At 41.6% G+C, this 19,646-nt stretch overlaps 1 long non-coding RNA gene across 1 annotated transcript; it reads left to right on the forward strand.

Annotated features, from left to right (window-relative positions):
• Positions 1 to 5,822: 5,822 nt before the first annotated feature.
• Positions 5,823 to 10,923, forward strand: LOC111551914. Its single transcript, XR_002734503.2, has 2 exons — positions 5,823 to 5,952; positions 9,956 to 10,923. It is a non-coding gene; the product is annotated as an uncharacterized LOC111551914 (long non-coding RNA).
• The last annotated feature ends 8,723 nt before the right edge of the window (positions 10,924 to 19,646 follow it).

A 19,646-nucleotide genomic window follows, 5' to 3' on the forward strand; every position in this document is an offset into this window, starting at 1 on the left:
GGAGAAGAGGAGTATGTGACACATGTCAGTCTGTCACAGCACAGGACACGGGCTCCCACCGGCCACACCCTCCCACACCATCCCTATTCGCTGTCCTCCACTCCCTGGGCTTCTTGGCTGGTGTTCAGCCTGAGGCAACTACTCTGCCTCAAACAAGGACAGCTGTTGGAGTCAGGAGCTCTCTGCCTTAACCTTGGGTCACTTCATAGTCCTCTCAAAGGTTGCTTAGTTTTAAAATATCCCTGCTTAGATAGCTAAGTGGTGAGACTTGTGGATTTTTTTTTCCTTCTGATTTATGCTAGGATCAAAAGAAGCTTTAGAGTCTTTCCTGTTGTTATCGACCCAGTGAGATGGGCTCTGCAGCCAGAGGCCTCGCTGTGATCCACCAAACGCCAGGGATTAGGGAAGATTCCACAAGAGATTTGAACAGCACCCAGCAAGTACACCTTGTGTCCGTCTTTGAAAGTATATTATGGACCCAAAGTGGTGTATCACTCACAAATTCTTCCCCCTCCTTTTCTTTCTAACCTTAGGGGAGCAAGACATTAATTAAACAGTTGAGCAGCTCAAAGGCTTCTTTTCAGCAGCAATGGCTCACGTGGCTGCTTCTCATATGGACAGGTTGCTGCTGCCAAGCGGGGGTAAGGGCGGGCAGCACTTACAGGGAGTGCTTGTTTAAACAAGGCCAATTTCCAGCCTACTTTGCAATGCAAATGCTTTCAAGAGCATCCCGATTGCTCCTCAGAATTAGCTGGAATAAAGACACTTAGGAGGGATGTAGCTTGGTTTGTTTCCAACCTTTTCTTCTTACGGCTAAAACCACTTTCTTCAGATTATTCTTTGGCTTTGATGGTTCAGAGTTTATATAAGGAAAATCATTTTATTCTACAAGGCGAACAGTTTAAAATGGGAATAATTTAATGTTGTTTTTGTTTTGTTTTGATTTTTAAAATAGTGTCTTTTAAATGGGCCTTTTAAAACTGTATGCCCTCAAAATGTTATTTTTGTGAGGCCAATTTCAGGCTTCTTGGGCTCTTGGTCATCTTGAAGCCATCCTGCTTGCAGAAGCCGGTGGGAGGCCAAAGTGGTCTTAGTGTTTCTGTGTCTGGCCAGGTGCCTGCCAAGCCCACAGTGAGCCCTCATTAAATAACCCCTTTGGTGAATTATTTATGGTGCAATTGAATTAATTTTTTATCTTTAATTCACACCCTAAGATGTTGGTTTGGCCATTTTGTAAATATTTATCACAAATGGATATTTGTCCTGTATTCGTTGGTTAGAAGTTCAACCAAAAAGTGTTACCATGTACTAGACTATGTTCTCTGGTTAATTTATTACTAAATTAATACCCTTACATATTACTAAGATTGTCTACTTTATGATAGTTCTTCCAGCAGTGATTCTCAAACTCCTAAGTGCAGTGAAAGAGGCACACCTCTTTGTGTCAAGCTTAGTAATATTTTTAGGTGTACTCCTTAAAAAAAAAAAAAAAGCAGGCTGGGCACGGTGGCTCACGCCTGTAATCCCAGCACCTTGGGAGGCCAAGACAGGCAGATCACGAGGTCAGGAGATGGAGACCATCCTGGCTAACACGGTGAAACCCCATCTCTACTAAAAATACAAAAAAATTAGCCGGGCCTGATGGCAGGCGCCTGTAGTCCCAGCTACTTGGGAGGCTGAGGCAGGAGAATGGCGTGAACCCAGGAGGCGGAGCTTGCAGTGACACGAGATCCGGCCGCTGCACTCCAGCCTGGGCGACAGAGCAAGACTCCGTCTCAAAAAAAAAAAAAAGAAAAAAGCATTCTGGGGCATTTCATTAATTCTTTCACTCGTATATTGACACAAGCATTTTTAAAAACATTTGTGGAAGTTTTTTTATTGAGACAGAATTGTACATAGTTATGGGGTACATGTCATATTTTGATACATACATACAATGTGTAATCATTACATCAGGGTAACTGGGATATTCATCACCTCAAACACTTAGCATTTCTTTGTATAGAGAACATTCCAAATTCTCTTTTCTCGTTATTTTGAAATATACAATAAATTATTGGTAACCATAGTCACCCTACTTTGCTATGAAACGGTGGAGCTTACTCTTTTTTTTTTTTTTTTTGAGACAGAGTCTCGCTCTGTCACCTAGGCTGGAGTGCAGTGGCACGATCTCGGCTCACTGCAACCTCCACCTCCCAGGTTCCAGCCATTCTCCTGTCACAGCCTCCAGAGTAGTTGGGATTAAAGGTGTGCACCACCACGCCCGGCTAAATTTTTGAATTTTTAGTAGAGATGGGGTTTCACCATGTTGGCCAGGCTGGTCTTGAACTTGTGACCTCAGGTGATCTGCCCGCCTCAGCCTCCCAAAGCGCTGGGATTATAGGCGTGAGCCATGGCACCCAGCCAACTAGAACTTATCCTATCTAACCATATTTTGGGACCTTTGTTTTTTAATAGAGACAGAGTCTCACTGCATTGCCCAGGCTGGTCTCAAACTCCTGAGCTTAAGCACTCCTCCAGCCTCAGCCTCCCAAAGTGATAAGATTACAGGCATGAGCCACGGCGCCTGGCCTAACTGTACCCATTAACCAAGCTACCAAACTCTCTTCATTCCCCTCTCCGTACCCTTCTCAGACTCTAGTAATTATAATTCTTCTCTCTACCTCCTTAAGATCAACTTTTTAAGTTCCCATATGTCAGTAAGAATATGCAATATTTATTTTTCTGTGCCTGGCTTATTCTACTTATAATGTGCTCCAAGCTCATTCATAGTGCTGCAAATGGCAGGATCTCATTCTTTTTATGGCTGAATAATATTTCATTGTGTATCTACATCACGTTTTCTTTATCCATTTATCCATTGATGTACACTTAGGTTGACTTCATGTCCTGTCTATTGTGAATAGTGGTGCAATAAACGGGAGTGCAGCTATCTCTTCAATATACTGATTTCCTTTCTTTTGGGTATATACTCAGCAGTGGAATTGCTGGATCATCTGGCAGTTCTATTTTCAGTGTTTTAAGGAATCTCCATACTATTCTCCTTAGTGGTTGTACTAATTCACATTCTCACCAAGAGTGTACAAGGAGGGTTCCCCTTTCTCCACATCCTCACCAGCTGTTATATTTTGTCTTTTTGATAACAGCCACTTTAACTGGAGTGAGTAATATCTCATTTTGTTTTTGATTTGCATTTCCTTGAAGATCAGTGATGTTGACCATTTTTTCATATACCACACAAGCATTCATTGACTAGACTCAGCTCTCCCATGAGAAACCCTGAATCTAGGGAAATACATAAGCAAATGATTACAAAATAAAGTTATAATGATGGTCATTTTCATAGCTTTTTTATTTATTAAATATCATCATTTGGTTGACTCAGTAGCATCTCATATACCTGATGGGCTGCAGCAGATATTAGCACTCAGACAAGCCAATCTTAAGCATCAGAGCCCCAAAAGTGGGGGGCACACGATCCAAAAGATCACTAAGCAAATGCCTGTTTGTCCTTTGGAATACTCAACCCTGATCCGTGCTGAATACTCAGTCACCAACTATGTGGAAGAGGCACAACCATGGCAGACAACGGGTATGGAAAGAGCAGAACTTCTGGCAGGAAGTCTTATATCAAATGTAATGGTGGCCATGCCCCCAACAGCTCTGCAGTTGGAAGAATGAAGCCTTCAAGTAAGACCAAGGTCCTACTCTTTGAGGGCAATTCACCTTGGCCAAATCCCTCAGGACCAGGGCCATGTGGGGGTTGCAACTGTTCATGCAACACAAGAGATTGGGCTTAAGCTGGCCAGGGCAGTGATGGGCTTGTTATCTTAACTGTAGTTGCCTGTGTCTCAAGAAAATGTTATCAGCTTTTCAGAAGAAACTTTCAAGAGACTCGAGCAAGTCAAACCCAAGCTGCCCTCCTTGTCTGTATATCCTGCTCTGTTTTCCAGTTTGGGAAGTGAAACCAGTAGCAGCTGAGACCGAGAAGGTTCTACCCTCACTGGTTTTCTCCACTCCTGCCACTCCTTCCTTTCCCCTCCTCTCTGTCACCCTGAAGAAATCTCCTTCTGGAATAAGGTGTCATTTATCCTCGTCACCTCCAGTATAGTTCTGTCAGATGCAGTGAGGTGCTGGATTAAGATTACAAGCAGAGGGAGGATTTTTGCAAAGAGAGAACAACATTCTGTTGACTAAGACAAGGGTCCCCTTGTCCCCCTGACCAAGCGGGCCTTCATGTTCCCTCAGCTTAACTGAACTTTAGGCAGGGTTCTTCCTAACCTCCCTTTTTTCTTAGAGCATTTCTTGTCATTGTACATTTTTTCTCCGCCCCTTTGAGATGTATGTAAATCTTTTCAAAAGCCTCCTGCCAGTTTTACAATCCAGAAATGTCTTTCTCAAGGACCTGGGAGCCCTCCTTTTGAAATTTAATCATCAAAGGAGATGGCACCACTGTCTCCCAGTCTTTGTGGAGGGTTTTTGTGGGAGTCTAACTTCAGCGGGATACTTTCCTCCAAATCATAAAACCATCCCCAGTCAAAAGATAGAAGAAGTTTATTAGCAAACACGAACAGCCTATGACCTCTCCACAACATCCTCTGGTATGTTGCACTAGCCTTTAAAAGCCTGTAAAAACTTTGCACCCTCTGCATCAGCAGCATTGAGTTCACACTGAGTTCTAGTCCCTCTCCCCTGTTGCAGTAACTTCGGATAAACTTCCTTGCCTGTTTAACTTTTCTAGGCAAGTAATTTTTTTCTAATACTAATTAGAAAATTTTTGCTTTGATGGCCCCTCCTCACACCTCCAAAATCTGTCTCATTTCTTTGTAGCATTGGTCCTCAAACTTCAAAAAGCATGTTTTTTAATAACCTGGAACACTAGTTAAAACACATTTCTGAGGCTGGACACAGTGGCTCACACCTGTAATCCCAGCACTTTGGGAGGCTGAGGCAGGCGGATCACTTGAGGTCAGGAGTTTGAAACCAGTCTGGCCAACATGGTGAGACCCCATCTCAATTAAAAATACAAAAATTAGCCGGGCATGGTGGCACACACCTGTAATCCCAGCTATTCAGAAGGCTAAGCAGAAGAATCACTTGAATCCAGGAGGTAGAGGTTGCAGTGAGCCAAGATCGCACCACTGCACTCCAGCCTGGGCCACAGAGCAAGACTCCATCTCAACAAACAAACAAACAAACAAACAAACACGTTTCTGAAGCAGGAGGCCTGGGATAGGGCTTGAGAATGACATTTTCAACAAGTTTCCAGATGAATTGTGGCCGGTCTAGAAACCACACCTTTAGAACGACGTTAGCATGCTTTTTGTGCAGACCAATCTTAACTCCTTGAATTCCCTGTAGTTAATGGAGACTCTAGTACACCATCCTGCAGTGGGGCCATTTCCATAGCTGATGAAGAAACTCTCTTTCCCACAATCTTCTTCCTCTCTTTTTCATACTTTTTCCTCTTTTGCTCTCTGGCTATACACTCTCCTTTGCTTTACTTTCCTCCCCTTCCACTTCTAACTCACAGCAATTCTCTTCCCTCTTCCAACCAGCCTGTTCCAAAAAAAAAAAAAAGTCCCCTGTTATTCCTTAGGGTAGCACTTGTTTTTGTTTTTTAACATCCAAATCCTTCTTGGAGCCCCTTTGCACTCTGTCTCTGGGGAAGGCGGACGGGGCTTCCCTCATCCTCCTTGGTTACCTAGCAACTTGTCTTCTTCCTGACAAGTCACCACCCTGCCAGGATGCCAGCTGATGCGCACACAACAAAGGGAAAGTGGGCGGACACCACCACTCCAGTCTGCTCATAGAGGACCCTCTGCTCATCACTCCAATGAGTGGCTTGCTACGGGCAGGTCCCCCAGATGCCTCTCCCCGCCGTAAGCTGGCCACACTGCTTCTCTAGGGATCTCAGAGCGATGGCAGCTTGTCAAGTTCATGAGTCGCTGGGTATGTACTGGGAATTTCAGATTTAATCCCTAATTACATCCAGCTCATCACCTTTGTAATAGGAGCCATAATCATCTTTTCATTGTCATCTTTGAGTCACTGGGGCTGTGTGGAAAACTATATCCATATTCATGCATGTGTTTTCTATTTTGCTACTACATCCTCTTCCTTAGACTTCAAAATGAAGGGGGATTTTCTTTTCTCCTACAAAAGCCTTTATGAAAGAAGGTATTTGCTTAACACTTCCAAGCTTCCCCATTGACATCCTTTGTTTTTTCTCTATACATTCATGGATTAACTACTTTGGGCCCAGCCTTGGTAACCAACTTTAATTTGTCACGGAAAATGTAGATGTTTTTAGGTAGGGCTTATATAGTGAAAAAGTATGGACACAAACTCCCTTCCTGGACCAAATGAGGAAGGAAGATTTCTCAACTTCACTTTTTATAATCCTAAAAGAAACAGTAGAATAGGAAAGGAGGAAAGGAGAGAGAGATAGAAAGAGAGAAAAATTAACTCCAAAGAAAAAGGCATTCATAGCAATAATACTTATAACAGAGAACAATGGAAACCTACCCAGATGCTTGGCCGGGCACAGTGGCTCATGCCTGTAATCCCAGCACTTTGGGAGGCTGAAGTGGGTGGATCACGAGGTCAGGCATTCAAGACCAGCCTGGCCAACGTGGTGAAATCCTGTCTCTACTAAAAATACAAAAATCAGCCAGGCGTGGTGGGGTGCGCCTATAATCCCAGTTACTCAGGAGGCTGAGGCAGGAGAATTGCTTGAACCCAGGAGGCGGAGGTTGCAGTGAGCTGAGATTGCGCTATTGTACTCCAGCCTGGGCAACATAGCAAGACTCTGTCACCCCCTGCCAAAAAAAGAAAGAAAATTACCCAGATGCCCAATAGGTAAATGGACAATCAGTATAGCAATGCGACAGAAGATAATTAGATCAATTTTATAAATGGCAGCCTATGTAAATGGACCATACAAATAATAGAGATAAGTATTTTAATATATATTTAAATATACACAAGCACACAATATATAAATGTAACTGACATTTATTTATAATATAATAATTCATGGGAAAGGAATCCAAGAGAGATTAAACACACTGGTTAGATTCATGCAAAAATACATTAGACTGTTCAGAAGAATTAAGAACAATATGTGAAAAGATACGAATAGTATAGAACTGTGCTGTCCAATACGGTAGCCACTAGCCACATGTGGTTAACTGAGTACTTGAAATGTGGTTAGTCTGAATTGAGATTTAACTGTAAAACTGGATTTCAAAGATATACCATTAAAATATATATATAAAATATTTCATTATTTATTTTTATCTTGACTACATGTTGAAATGATCTTTTAAATATATTGGATTAAATAAAATATATTACTAGATTTAATTCCACTTGTTTCTTTCTACTTTTTAATGTGGTTACCAGAAAATTTTAAATTACACATGGTGACTTGCTTTGTGGCTTGCATTGTATTTCTATTGAACAGTGCTGGTTTAGAGTTTAATGTTTACTAGATCCTTTGTTCTACAAAATTACCACAAAACTTCCTGCTTCGTTTGTATTGATGATGTATATGAGTTGTGGAATGTGGAGGGATTTGGAAGCAATATTTCTGCACAGACCAATTCTAGGGTTGGTTTTTGCATACTATAATAACTCTAGACAAATAATGGAAATTGTGACTTCCCCAGGAAGATGGGGACTAGGGGGGAGTGAAGTATGGAGGAAGGGAAAGGAGGCTTGGAAAGGACAGGAAGAAGGTCACATTCTTGAAAGGTGATAGGATCACTGAAAAAACTAAATGTGTAGCTTGGCAAGAAGAGGAGGTGGCCTCCTTCTAAGATGTCTCTTGTCACTCTGAAGAAAACTTCCTTCCCAAACCAACTCTTTCCCACTGGGCAGTCAGCTTGGTGTCTTGAAGTTGAGGAAGGCCCTGCTATTAATTGTCCTAGGAGAAAGAGCGTATCCACTGAGATGTGAGTCAATGATCTGTCTTGGGGTGGGATTTATTATTTTCATTATTTGTGTGTTTGATTTTGTTGTTAGAGTTCCTTCCTTAGGACTGTTTGTTGCCCACGGCTTTTAACTAGGTGGATGGGGGTGGTGGTGTGCTGAACAGAGCAGTACTGATGCTGATGACAACACCACAGCAAACAAGAAACAGGACATGCAGAGCAGGAGACAAACTCGTCTTCCCAACCAACCTTTGGCTGAGGACTAGTCAGGGTGTGTGACTATTATGTTCTAGTAGCTAGGAGAGTCCCAGCATGTGCTCTTAGAGGCCGTTTTGGAGAAGATGAAATAGATAAACTAGGCACATTATTCATCGCAGAGACTCTCTGGACCTGAGAGAGAACAGTAACTGTATTCAGGCCTAATTCCACAGGTGGCTGCCTTGGCTGCCACTCTCTTTACCATGGAAAAATCACCCCCAGGTGGAAATCTGTTGAACTTGGAAAAACCTCTTTGTTTCCAAACAGAAAAAAAAAAGCACAATATAAAATATAATATTTCTTCTCAAGAAAAAAAAATTGTTATTCAACTACTATGTCCCATTTTCCCAATAAACATTAATTGAACTGCTAGTGGGCGCCATTCATCCCTTTAACAAATACTGAGCCCCTAGTATGTAGAATATAGTGTAAATGGGACCCTAGACTCTGAAAGAGCCTGAATTCAAATTTTGACTCTACTATTTCCTATCTGGATGACCATGGAAAATCACTTAATCTCTCTGAGCCTTTCTTCATCTGTAAAGAGGGGAAATAATTAATACAGCATTGTTCTGAGATTTAAATGAGTTAATACATAAAACAAATACTTTAAAGTACATAATAGGCCAAGCGTGGTGGCTCACATCTGTAATCCCAGCACTTTGGGAGGCCGAGGTGGGCAGATCACTTGAGGTCAGGAGTTTGAGACCAGCCTGGCCAACATGGTGAAACCCCACCTCTACTAAAAATACAAAAATTAGCCAGGTGTGGTGGTGCATGCTTGTAATCCCAGCTGTTTGGGAGGCTGAGGCACAAGAATCACTTGAACCCAGGAGGCAGAGGTTGCAGTGAGCCAAGATCATGCCCAGCCTGGGCAAGAGTGAGACTCTGTCTCAAAAACGAAACAAAACATGCTAATTGCTTACAATGTGGAAAATACTGGCACAGAGTAGGTGCCGTAAAAGTATTTATATGCTAGCTAGTGTCTGATAAGGATACAAAGATGAGCACAACACAAACTTTGCCCTCAAGGAGACTCCACCTGGTGGCCTTTCACACACACTACTTCACTGAACCTTCACAGCCAGCCTGTGAGTTAACAGCGTTCATCTGAGGTTCAGACAGATTTTTTTTTTCTTTTTTTGAGGCAGAGTTTCGCTCTTGTTGCCCAGGATGGAGTGCAATGGCGCGATCTTGGCTCACTGCAACCTCCGCCTCTCTGGTTCAAGCTATTCTCCTGCCTCAACCTCCCATGTGGCTGGGATTACAGCCGTGCGCCACCACACCCAACTAAATTATTATTATTATTATTATTATCATCATCATTATTATTATTTGTACTTGTAGTAGAGACATGGTTTCACCAGATTGGTCAGGCTGTCAAACTCCTGACCTCAGGTGATCCACCCACCTCGGCCTCCCAAAGTGCTGGGATTACAGGCATGAGCCACCACATCTGGCTGGGTCAAACAGATTAAATTATCTGCCTGAGATCACACAAATAATAAATGGCAGGTGTGATTCGGAGCTAGTTTTTCTGACCCTAAGTCCAGGGCTCTTTGTTCAACACTATGCTGCCTTTTTAGTCTTCTAGAGGCTGAGTCTTAGCTCAGCCTGTGAAGCAGAAGTCTCTAACCCCAAGAGCCTTAATATAGATATTTTCCTTCTGGCAGTATTAGTTAGGGTGTCTAGGGAAGCAAGTAACAGAAAGTCCTGACTTACACATTAAGAAAAATTAATTATCTCACATTTTTACAAAGTCTCAATGTAGGTTGCTGCAAGGTTTGATGCTTTAATGACATCATGAAGGACCAGATTCATTGCATCTCTCTGCTCTGCATTCCTCAATGTGTCAGCTTTGTGCCAGAGTCACAAGATGGCTACACTCCTCCAGGCATTATATGCAGATATAACAACATACCCCAAAAGAAGAGACGGCTTCTCCAGAAGCCTCCCAGGGGACCTTCTCTCATGGCTTATTAGATCAGAGCCCCTCCTTAAACCAATCACTAAAAAGGAAAATGGAATTGCCATGAGTGGCTCAGCAAAATCATGATTTACCCCTGAATGGGAATCACGGTCACCTTCAAAGAGCATATGGACATGTGAAGGAGCATAAACACAAGCACAAAGTCAGGGCTCCCACCATTGGTTGCAGAGGCAGTCGACAGTGTCTGCTACAAGTGACATCAAGGCTACATCTATCAAGTGGCATTACTTTAACAAATATTAAAAACAGGGTCCTCATCTCAGTTTAGAAGACAAATCCAAAATCAAAGTAGACTGAAGATAAGGTAAACGGTGACGTTTGCCACACTAGTGGTGAGGCTTTCATAGTTTTGCCCAAACCGGTTTTTATTTTTAGTGCTTGGTTGGGGTCACTGAAATTTCCAAGTTGTCCTAACCAGTTAAAATATTTTAAAACATTATTTGTGGCTGTTTCTCTTTAGGCAGGGCTTTTTGTTAATCACAGAAAACAGGGTAGAAGGTAATAACATATGCAAAGGGATGTGTAGCAATCAAAGGGAAATGTTATCCTTCCTAGGAGACAGGATTTATGGGATTTCTGGATCTTTTTTGTGTCTGGTTGTTGAGGTCTTGACAGCCTTTCAATTGAGGAATACGGTCATGTCTGTTAAACTAATTGTAGCTGTTCACTCCACTATAGAATTTTACAACATTTCAGCTTCAAATAGAATGGCTTCAATAAACATAAAGCAGAGTGACACATCCCAGATTTCTGCAGTTTATTTTACACCAAGAAATTACATTTAGAGATTTCCAGACACATACTATAAATGAAAATTCAACAGGAAGTTTCTTTCATTTCCTCTAGATCTGACCTATATTTCAAAAATATATGAGTGGGCTATAACCAGGAACTTCTTCTCTTACTCCTATTCACACTGTTTTCTGAAGAGTTTTTTTTTTCTCGTCTGTGACTCTAATGGCCATTAAGGGAATTGCAGACATTGGAAGACTATACAACCCTAAGTGAAATGAGTGAAATGGCAAATGTTATCCACGAGATGGCCAAATAGTATGGTTCTGGGCTACTTATATCCATAATATTAACTAGAAAAGCTAGACCTCCTCTGTGCTCTTAGCAGGAAGTAGACGACACTCATCCTTTTCCATTTATACAACCTTAGATTTTATTTATTTATTTATTTATTTATTTATTTATTTATTTATTTATTTATTTTTGAGATGGTGTTTCGCTCTTGTTGCCCAGGCTGGAAAGCAATGGCGCAATCTCGGCTCACTGCAACCTCCGCCTCCTGAGTTTGGGCGATTCTCCTGCTTCAGCCTCCTGAGTAGCTGGGATTACAGGCGCCTGCCACCACGCCTGGCTAATTTTTTGTATTTTCAGTAGAGATGGGGTTTCATCATGTTGGCCGGACTGGTCTCGAACTCCCGACCTCAAGTGATCCACCCACCTCAGCCTCCCAAATTGCTAGGATTATAGACATGAGCCACCGCGCCCAGCCAAGCTTAGATGTTTTTAATGTGAGCAGCCGTTTGGTACCCACCTCCCCAGGTCATATACCACCCATCTAAAAGAATAATGTGATGATGAATTAGATCCAGTGTATGTAATTTCTATGGTTTTAATGTATGTGTCTCTTTAAAATTGTTAGAGCTTAAACCTTAAGGCGATAGTGTTAAGAGGTGGAGGCCTTTGGCCGGCGTGATGGCTCACGTCTGTAATCCCAGCACATTGGGAGGCCAAGGCAGGTGGAACATTTGAGGTAAGGAGTTCAAGACCAGCCTGGCCAACATGATGAAACCTCATCTCTATTAAAAATGCAAAAATTAGTCAGGCATGGTGGCACATGTTTGTAGTCCCAGCTACTCAGGAGGCTAAGGCAGGAGAATTGCTTCAACCCAGGAGGAAATGTTGTAGTGAACTGAGATCCTGCCACTACACTCCAACCTGAAAAACAGAGCGAGACTCTGTCTCAACAACAACAAAAAAAGAGGTGGGGCCTTTAGCAGGTGATTAAGTCATGAGGGCCTCATCCTCGTGAATGAGATTAGTACCCTGCTAAGAAGGCTTGAGGGAACTAGCTAGGCCTTTTGCCCTTCCACCTTCCATGGTGTGAGGATGCAGCAACAAAGTATAATCTTGGAAGCAGAGAGTAAGCCCTCACCAGACACCAGACCTGCTGGCACCTTGATCTTGGACTTCCCAGGCCCAGAAATGTAAGAAATAAATTTCTGTTCTTTATAAATTATCAAGTTACTAAACATGATCTAGTATAAAAGAACAGCTAGGAGATGGTTGAGGTTTTTCTTGTTTGTTTTTATTAGAGATGGTGTGTGTCATTATGTTGCCCAGTCTGGAGTATAGGGGTTATTCACAAGATAAATCATCACAGACTGCAGCCTTAAACTCCTGGGCTCAGCGATCCTTCCACCCCAGGCTTCCAAGTAGCTGGGACTACAGGTGTGCATCACTGCTGGGCTGGAAGATGGCTGCTTTTTAAGGTCTTGGGTATTTCTGCTTAAAAGTCAACCAGCCAGGCTCTATTTCAGATAATGTGTAGAAACTATGGTGTGCACTAAAACTCACACATAGTCTTGGGTTAAATGAGACATTGCATATGAAATCTCTCATAGTGCACATCATCACATAACAACAACAACAGTAATAACCACCAACACTCATGCACTCCTTACTACGTCCCAGGCACTCTGCTAAGCACTTTACGTATATTAACTCTTTTTTGATACTCAAAACAACTTTATGAAGTGGACTCTACCATCATATCAGTAAGGAAAGAAAGGCCCAAACTCATATTGTTAAGAAGTGGCGGAGGTTAGATTTGAACCAAGACAGAGAGTCACTCAATGCTTCTCTACTAAACTCAATACAATTTGAGCTTCAGAAGGATTTCAATGGCTTACTCATGATCTGGGGATCACACTAATCCTAATTCAATTGATTTAAAGCTTGAATTTCAATCTCTAAAACATTTTAATAGTAAGACATGCATTTTCCTCATAATTCAGTACACAAAATACACAATACAATATTCACCTTCACAATATGCAATGCACAAGTATGTTCTATTCTTTCCTATTTTGCACCTTTTTTTCCAACCTTGTCACAAATAATTAAATTAATTTCTGCAATTTGAAAATCCCTAATAAAAGATGTTTTTCTCAGCCCAAATGGATATATGGGTCAAACATTGATTGACATGATGTACAGAAAGAAAAAAAAAACCTTCGTAAGAATGATCACTATTGCCTGATTTCTACCTCCCAAGATAGGCGTTAGCATACTAGCAAAATAGTGAATTCATGTCAGTCTCTGCAAGCACAAATGGCTCTTTCACAATTGTCACAGTCAAAAAACAATTAGTATACATACAGCACCAAAGTTAAATGTTCTGTCCTTGCAGCAAAATCTCACATTACTGTCCTCTATTCAAATGCCACTCAATGTGTCTAACGTAAGGTAGCTAAATAAAAGAAATTCACTTTTTTTATTTTTATTTTTTTTGAGACGGAGTCTCACTCTGTCGCCAGTCTGGAGTGTAGTAGTGTGATCTCGGCTCACTGCAACCTCTTCCTCCCAGGTTCAAGCGATTCGCCTGCCTCAGACTCCTGAGTAGCTGGGACTACAGTCCCACGCCACCACACCTGGCTAATTTTTGTTGTTGTTGTTGTTGTATGTATTTTAGTAGAGACAGGGTTTCACCATTTTGGCCAGGATGGTCGCGATCTCCTGACCTCGTGATCCTCCTGCCTCAGCCTCCCAAAGTGCTGGGATTACAGGCATGAGCCACCACGCCCAGCCGATTTCTTTTCTTTCTTCTTTCATTTTTGGCTTTTAAAATTTCTTTTCTTCTTTTTTCCCTTTTTTTTTTCTATTTTTCTATTTTCCTTTCTTCTTTTCTTTTTTTTTTTTTCACTGCAACTATAACAGATACATTTTCTTTCTTTTTTTTCATCCTTGAATTCATCAAATAAGTATTGAGCATCACCAAGACAGGCACATTCTCTGCCCACATGGTGCTTATAATTCCAATGAAAGAATAAAACAAAGTAGGCAGTTAGCTCAGATATTTATGATTTGGTTTTTGTTTTTGTTTTGAGACACAGTCTCACTCTGTCACCCAGGCTGGAGTGCAGTGGTGCAATCTTGGCTCATTGCAATGTCCGCCTCCCAGGTTCAAGTGATTCTCCTGCCTCAGCCTCCTGGGTAGCTGGGATTACAGGTGTGCACTGCCACACCTGGCTAATTTTTGTATTTTTAGCAGATACGGGGTTTCACCATGTTGGCCAGGCTGGTCTTGAACTCCTGACCTCAAGTGATCCACCTGCCTTGGCCTCCTAAAGTGCTGGGATTATAGGCATGAGCCACCGCACCCAGCCTTTATGTTATTTTGTTTTTTAGATATTTAGATGTAGATGCCAGTTTAATTCCCTCTTTGTTATAATAATTGACATATCAAAATATCTCGAGGTCGGGCATGGTGGCTCATGCCTGTAATCCCAGCATGCTGGGGGGCCAAAGTGGGCAGATCACTTGAGGTCAGGAGTTCGAGACCAGCCTGGCCGACACGGTGAAACCCCATCTCTACTAAAAATACAAAAATCAGTCAGGCGTGGTGGCAGCCGCCTGTAATCCCAGCTACTCGGGAGGCTGAAGCAGGAGAATCACTTGAACCCAGGAGGCAGAGGTTCAGCAGTGAGCTGAAATTGTACCACCACACTCCAGCCTGGGTGACAGAGTGAGACTCCATCTAAAAAAAAAAAAAAAAAATTATATACATGAAGCATATTTTATGTCAAGACACCAGGCACCTAAAGTTAAAACAAATACAAAACCCAGTATTTCTCATGTATTATTATGCTTTTTCACTGGAAGAGTTTTGCACAATAATCACAACCAGAGAAGAATACATGTTTGGCTTTAAAGTAACTTCTCTTCTAGTTCCCTAGGTCAGTTACCCTATGACTGTTTATCTTTTTTTTTTCTTTCTTTTTTGGTAGAGATGGGGGTCTCACTATGTTGCCCAGGCTGGTCTTGAACTCCTGGCCTCAAGTGATCCTCCACCTCAGTCTCCCAAAGCACTGGGATTACAGGTGTAAGCCATCAAGCTCAGCCCTGATTGTTTATCTTGTCCTTGAGTTTTATAGATATCCTTTGGATTGAGTCCACATACATACATAAATCAGACATACAGGAGGCAGTGGGGAGGAACATCTCTGTTTTCACCTAATGTCCAAATAATTGAGACCAAGCTGTATATTATTGGTTACAGTTTTCAGTAACTTGATAATTTAAGTTTGGGTCCTCTGCTTAATAAAAATTCCAAGGAGTCTACAGATGGTACTGTAAGTACAACATCACCCTATAAATAGTAGGTAGCAGATATTATACTGGTATAAATTTCACTGAGAAATTTTTACAACCATAGAAAAAGAGGAATTGGATATGAGTCCCAAAAACTCCCTCTCTTCCTTCAATTGTTGTCCAAATGCCAGGCTCTCAATGAAGCCTGTCTACATAGACCCACTCCCAATTCCCGTTCCCCTGCTCTCTTCTTTTTTTTTCTCACTGTACTTCACACCTTCTAACATACTTTATGATTAACTTAAAATGTTTATATGTTATTATGTTTCCTATGTTAGTATGATTAATGTGTTGATTGTTGATTTTTTATTGTCTTGGCCCCCATTTCATCCCCACTGGAAAGTAAATCTCCAATAGAACAGGAGGTTTATCTGTTTTGCTTATTGATGTATACCAAGCCCAATAAATGAACACGCTTACTGATTGACTGATTGATTGATTGAATAAATAAAAGACTTCATCTATTGACTATCTAGTGTAATCCACAGTGCAAAGTAAGGGCTTTGGAATCAAACTGCCTGTGTTCAACTCCCAGCAATTCTATTTATTATAATGCCCCAGTGCCTCAGTTTCCTTAACAATAAAATAAGCATAATAATGATACATAGCTCTCAAAGATGTTGTAAGAGTTAATTAGAATAATTTTCCTGATGCAGCACATACTAAATTCTCAACAAATGTTAGCTGTAATTAAGTGTGTGCCTGATCCCAACACTGTGCTAGTGGAGTGCTCCGAAGAATTTCGTAAGGACTCTTGGCTGATCTGAATAGAACCCCCAATTTGGGGATCCTTGGTAAAACCAGAATAATTAAAGAATGATCTTAGAATCACATGGAATTTTATGAGAAAGTAGGAGGTACTGACTTTTCTTTCCTCCAAATAGCAAAGAATGAATTCACCAATCATTTCTTCTACATACTAACTTCCCCAAACAGGGGCTCCAAAGTGAAATTCCTGTAGAGATCAGCAAGAATAAGGCTGTGAATACAAGGATAGGTTCTCTTACAGTAAAACTATGTTGGTCAAGAGCACATTCCAGAAATATTGTCCTTTCAACTCTAGACAATTGATGAGAAAATCACATGTAACCAACCATTTTCCATTAACAATGGGCCAACACTAAGAGAACTAAATGCTAATACTGTCCCAACTATGAACACGCTCAGTGTAGGGGCTGAGTGAAATGGAAAAACTGTAATCATTTGCCACTTTTTTTTTTCTTTTTTTTTTTTTTGAGATGGGAGTCTCACTCTGTCGCCCAGGCCAGAGTACAGTGATGGGATCTTGACTCACTGACTGCAGCCTCCACCTCCTGGGCTCAAGTCACCCTCCACTTCAGTCTCCCAAGTAGCTGGGACTACAGGCACATGCCACCACACCTGGCTAATTTTTAAAATTTTTTTGGAGAGACAAAGTCTCTCTATGTTGTTCAGGCTGATCTCAAACTCCTGGCCTCAAGTGATCCTCCCAACTTGGCCTCCCAAAGTGCTGGGATTACAGGCAGGAGCCACTGCACCCAGCCTATTTGCCAACATTTTATGACAGGTGGGGATACTCACCACCATAGTAATGAGGAAGACACTTTGCCAACATTTTAAAGTGTCAGAAATAAGACTTTGTATTTTGTTTTCTGTTGCCTATATTTAAAATAGCACATTAAACAGCCAAACTTAGGGTTTCCAGATAAATAACCTGCTCCAATATTTTAAATTTGTGTATAAAACATGGATACGAGTCATGATTCCGATGTTTCACTCCAGTCCCTATATCTCCTTACCAAGAATTGGCAATCTGAGCACGTGGAGAGGCAGGCCACCTGTGTTCCCCTGGGAATGTGGATTACTGTGGCTTCATCAGAGCTCACTGGAGGAGAAAGGGTAGACACACTTTGACCAAGAATATCTTGTGTTTATTTCTTTTTTCATTTTCTTTTTTGTCCCCACTCAATTCCCTCTTCAGAGAAGACCAGGAATTTCATTTCTAGAATTTATTCTGGACATGTAATCTAAGATAGGTCCAATGAATTGCCCACAAGAATATTTACTAGAACATTATGTATTTTAACTTAAAAAATGGAGACAGCTGGGTGCAGTGGCTCACATCTGTAATCCCAGCACCTTGGGAGGCCAAGGTGGGCAGATCACTTGAGTCCAGGAGTTTGAAACCAGCCTAGGCAACATGGCAAAACCCTATCTCTACAAAAAATAAAAAATTAGCTGGGCCCAGTGGTGCCCACCCGTAGTCCCAGCTACTCAGGAGGCTGAGGCAGGAGGATCATTTGAACCTGGGAGGTCAAAGCTGCAATAAGTGTAGATCATGACACTGCACTCCAGCCTGGGCCACGGAGTGAGACCCTGTCTGGAAAAAAAACAAAAAAACAAAAGAGACAAACTGATGTTGCAAAATTGGAGATCACATAGATCAGGAGTCAGAAAACTACAGCCCATGGATCAAATCCAGCCTGCCTACTGGTTTTGTAAATAAACTTCTATTGGAACACAGGCACGTCCATTCACTTACGGATTGCCTATAGCTTCTTTTGGTACAATAGCTGAATTAAGTAGTTGTAATAGAAATCATATCTATTTGTTTCCTATTGCTGCCATAACAAATTACAACAATCTTAGTGGCTCAAATAATACAAATTTATTCTCCTAAAGTTCTGGCGGTCAGATATCCAAAAATCAAGGTGTTGACAGGGCTGCATCCCTCCTGGAAGTTCTAGGGGAAAATCCATTTTGTCTTATCTATTATAGCATCTAGAAATCACCTGCATTCCTTGACTCTGGGCCCCATCCTCTATCTTCAAAGGAAGTAGCACAGAATCTTACAATTTGTCTCTTTAATCCCTCTGTGTCCCTCTTTTAAGGACCCTTGCAATTACACTGTGCCCACCCCAATAATCCAGGATAAACTCTCATCTCAAGATCCCTAATTTACTCACATCTACAAATTCTCTTTTGCCATATAAAGTAATACATTCTCAGGTTCCAGTGATTAGAACGGGAACATTTTTTGGAGGGCCCATTTTTCAACCTGCTATACCATGTAACCCACAAAGCCGAAAACATTTACTATATCTGGCTCCTTACAAAAATGTTTGCTGACCCCTACCTTAGACCTTGGGGCTGAGGCATCAGAGCAGCAACACATGGCCTGTAGAAAGAACTGCTCTGCCATGTAAACCCAGGAGAGCTCCCCTCTAAGCCAGTCCTCATTGGAAACACTTACCTGTAATTAACTATGAAAAACCTCAAAAACATATGTAGCATTAGAAGAAAATCTAAATTTTCAAAAGATAATCAGGATCTTTTCTTGGTTAAACGGTGCCCTTTTTCTTGACTTAGACATCTATTTTTTTCTTCTTCTCAATAATATTGGCAGACATAGCTAGTAGCTTAATCAGTATCCATTTTCCCCTTCTTTCTTATCAATGCAACCTCAATTTTTAACCAGGTAGCAATATGCCCAGTTAATATTCATCTCTCCAGCCTTGCTTACAACTAGAGAGGGCTCTGTGACTCACTTGATCTGTGAGTTAAAAGCAGAAATCTGCTGAATGGAGCCTCTGGGAATACTATTGTTTTCATAGCTTGAAAAGAAACAGTGCTGACTCAGTTAATCCCCGCTACCCTGTCCTGCTGCCTGCACTACTCCCTTCTTACCACTTCTATTCAAAGTTGTATGTAGGTTCCAGCCAGGGGAGTTCAGCAAGAAAAATGAAAAAAAAAAAAAAAAAAACAGACGTTCAGTTAGAAAGGAAGAAATAGTTGGCCAGGTGCAGTGGTTCATGCCTGTAATCCCAGCCCTTTGGGAAGCCAAGGTGGGCAGATCACCTGAGGTCAGGAGTTTAAGACCAGCCTGGCCAACATGGTGAAACCCAGTCTCTACTAAAAATACAAAACCTAGCTGGGTGTGGTGGCCCACGCCAGTAATCCCAGCTACTCGGGAGGCTGAAGCAGGAGAATCACTTGAACCCGGGAGTTGGAGGCTGCAGTGAGCTGAGATAGCATGACTGCACTCCAACCTGGGTGACAAGAGCAAAACTCTGTCTCAAAAAAAAAAAAAAAAAACCAAA

This window comes from Piliocolobus tephrosceles, chromosome 3 (assembly GCF_002776525.5).
Source record: "Piliocolobus tephrosceles isolate RC106 chromosome 3, ASM277652v3, whole genome shotgun sequence".
Classification (NCBI taxonomy): Eukaryota; Metazoa; Chordata; class Mammalia; order Primates; family Cercopithecidae; genus Piliocolobus; species Piliocolobus tephrosceles.